Source organism: Girardinichthys multiradiatus, chromosome 7 (assembly GCF_021462225.1).
Source record: "Girardinichthys multiradiatus isolate DD_20200921_A chromosome 7, DD_fGirMul_XY1, whole genome shotgun sequence".
Classification (NCBI taxonomy): domain Eukaryota; kingdom Metazoa; phylum Chordata; class Actinopteri; order Cyprinodontiformes; family Goodeidae; genus Girardinichthys; species Girardinichthys multiradiatus.
In genome coordinates this window covers 40,284,436-40,288,350 of record NC_061800.1, presented here as the reverse complement: position 1 = coordinate 40,288,350, position 3,915 = coordinate 40,284,436, and positions in this window count along the sequence as shown.

Sequence of the window (3,915 nt, the reverse complement as noted above, 5' to 3'; positions counted from 1 at the left end):
GACTCCGTCATACCGGCCGACGTCACGTGCCTCGATTTTGTATTCGTCATGAGGGGTTCTTGAACTGCTCTTTGTCTGACCCGTCACCTAGAGCCTAGGGGAGACCCTACCAGGGGCATTTAAGCCCCAGACAACATAGCCTCTAGGATCATTTGAGCACTCAAACCCCTCCACCACGTTAAGGTGGCAGATCAAGGAGGGGTCTTTAAAGTATTATTTTATTAAAATTATTGTTACCTGCTCTTCTGATCTTGCAGTGTGATTGGTGGTTTGGAGGTATACCAATTGTTGTTCTTAATTAGTTAGTATTAGTAAGAATATTCTAACCTCATTTCTAGGTTCCTCAAGATAATCATTGGTTTTCAAACATAAATAACATTGAATGGTAATGTTGCATCATTTTATCGGTCATGGTTTTAACCATTTGTATATAGTTCATTAATTTCTTTATTCCTTAATTTTGTTTGCTAGTTTTAATTGGATTGTTCTAGTATAGTAAAGAGTTTGTTAATTAAAATATGTTTGCCTTTGAGTTTGAATTATTTTTGTTAATAAATTCTTAGATTTTAAGAAATTGTGTAAATTTATTCAATGTGTATGCAGAGTTTTGCTGTTCAGTAATGCCGGAGCTTGACTCACCCTTTTCTCTATTGTCCCAATACCTCCGACTTATTGGGCTGGTATCCATGGGTCAACACTTAACAGACCAAATTATTATTTCATTAAATACCAAATAATACAATCATGAAAATATATTCCTGTTGATCCTAGTTGGATGATTTGTGGCCGGTTGATGAACATTCCAACGAACCATCAAGGACAATGACCTCTGTGACAGTGCTTCATGGACTTACTTGCACACACTCACTCGCACACACACACACACATGCTCAAGATAAACATATGCACCCCCTCACACCACCTTCACCGTTCCCAGCATGATGTTGTTTTGTAAACTCGTTGCTTCTTTGTGCTGAGGTTTTTTTGCAATCTCAAACTGTATCCTGCTAAGGATAAAGTGTGAAATATGATTTTTTTTCCCTCTACTTACCTAATGTGGCCCCTTTTCTCATCTAACAAGGGCAGCGCCTGTGAGTGGGCAGCAAAGCCTCAGTGACCCGTCTCCCTTGTCTTGTGTCATGATGTATGTTTGGATGGGTTGTACTGGAATTCTAATTTCCCTTCGGGGATCAATAAAGTATCTTTGAATTGAATTGAATTGAATTGAATGATCTGTCTGAGGCTGAATCCCTTTTTGATTAACAGCGAAATCAGCGATCTTGAAATTGAGCTTCCTCTCTTTGAAAGACAAGCATCCGCCACTGCTTTGCAGCAATCCCTCATACTGAGCAAGCATGTAGCTACAGTGGAAAGGAAAACTCTCTTTTAATAGGAAGAAACCTCCAGCAGAACCAGGCTCAGTGTGAGCAACCATCAGCCACGAACGACTTGGGGTTTGAGAGAACAGAGCAGAGACAGAAAAAGAACACAGAAGCACTGATCCAGGAGTACTTTCTATGGGAAAGAAAAGCAAAACCTTATTTGTAGTAGCTCCTTTAGAGGCTTCATCTAGGAGAGAAAGACAGCTAAGTAGATGAACTCTGAGCCAGTTTTCAAGTATAGAGTATGAAAGAAAGCACATACAGTTAGTCACAGTATAAGCTCAGCCAGTAGCTATGTCTAGGAGAGAGACAGGGTTAAACACTGAAAGACAGGGCCAGGTGTATCATTTGTAGAAGGTGAACATTAAGTTGGTGGCGGCAGCAGCTCAGCCAATGCCTCCCTCCAGGAAGGTGTCACAGCTTTACTGTGGGGATGTTGTGTTGAGGGTTATATACTGTTGCATATTTACCAAAATGTAGATTTTGACATCATTCAACCAGAGCACCTTCTTCTACATGTTTGCTTTGCCCCCAATATGGCCAAACTGCAAATGGGACCCTTTTTGGCTTTCTTTCAACAATAGTTTTCACTTTTCCATAAATGGCAGATTTTGTCATGCACAACTAATACTTGTACTGTCAACAAATTTCTCCTGGAGGCGATTGGTTGCACTGGATTTTATTTACTTGCATCAGACTAAAGGGGACTGAAAGCAAATCTCCACCAGAATCTTCAGATGTTTATTCTGTAAAAAAAAAAAAAAAAGAAAAGAAAACCTTGTATCATTTTCCTTATATTTCGCAATTATTTGCAATGGCCTGTCAAATTAAATACTAATAAAATACATAAACGTTTGCAGCTCGTAGCTGAGAAATAAAATTTTCTTTGATTGTACATTTTTGATTTATATGAAAAAAGTAAATTACTTGGTACTCTTCCTCCTTCAAGCCACCTAAACAAAATGTGAAAAAATCCTTATGGCTGCTGATTTGGATTATTTTGCTGTGACTGTTTACATATAATTTTTAAAGCAAGGTTTCATTTTTTTCTATTTAGGCGTTCCTTAGGCTGAGAGTCTGACAGATGATCAGTGAAAGCGGAGATGAGCTTTGGTCAAATCAAACTTATGCACTTCCCTTTGTTGCTGATCATAATTTCATGCTGTCAGTTCCGGATCTAATACAATTTTTCTCACCAAGAGTCGACACACACACACACACACACTTGTTTTGCTATATGTAGTGAGGACCATGTGTTGACTCCCATTGACTTCCATTGATTTTCAGTCATTTTCAACCCTTTCTATGCCCTAACCCTGACAATAACCCTAAACCTAACTATTACCTGTGCTTACCTAACCCTAACCTTAACCTAAACTCAATTCACATCTTAGTCCTAAACCTAACCGTTAGCAAAATAGGTCGTGAGGACCCGCAAAATGTCCTCACTTTGGTACAAACGGTCCTCAATTTGATGGTGAAATCGGGAAAATGGTTCTCACTGTGATGCCAAGACAGGAACACACACACACACACACACACCAGATTTATCTACTTCGAAATATAGAGACAAGATGCAGAGCTCTGAAGCTTCATGGGTAATGTCCACATCCAGGTGTGTCCAATGTCCACATGTGTCCAAGTGTTTGTCTCAGTCAATGAACAGAAGCACGTAGACTGTAGCGTTGGGTGCACGCCTCTCAGTTTGTGACTAAGAGTAAAGTGCCTCGCTATTTCCTTTGTTCTGCTTCAGAAGCTGCCCACACTGTTTCCAGCTGTAGGAGGCATTTCAGTTTGCTGTGAGATTAACTTGGAAGACTGCAAACAATAATACATTTAGTCATGTCAACTTACACAGAAACGTTGTAATTAAATAAGCCTCCATCTTCTCTGCTTTGTTGAAGCAGAACAACAATAATCGCAAATAAACATGCTGTTCTGCAGTCCTGATGCTGATGTGCACAGACTGCACTACCAGTCATGCATGTTTTAATGCAAATCAGCAGGCTTTACACTGAAATAGGACTTCAGACAATAAAAGGGCTACATTTTCTTAATAAAATGCAAGCTGTTTTGTTTTTATTCATTGAAATATACACACAAGAAAGTCTCATGATGCACACCCACAACAGTATTATGCAGTGAAAACAAGCATTATAGTCAAGCCAAGCACCACAGCTTGTAGCACCCAGCAGCTTTATGTGTTCCAACTTAGCTTCACGTCTTGCTAAAAAGGGGCTGTCATTTGTCAGGCGGTGATATTTAAACCAATCCAAGTTATTCAGCTGCACTCACTTTCCATAGTAACACCGATGCAGCCTAATTTGTAAGACCTTAAGAGCTTGTCTTTCTTCACAGATTGCCATGTGCAGCAGCAGATCGACGAGTGGGTCGTGCAGTGACATACTTCGATGTCTTATTTTACCTTTAACAGGTGAAAATGGTTTCAAAATATCAGCATTTACACAATGCACCAAAGGCTAAACTTCTTCGAAGAGCTGAAATGTTTAAACATTGTAAAACATCACCCTTG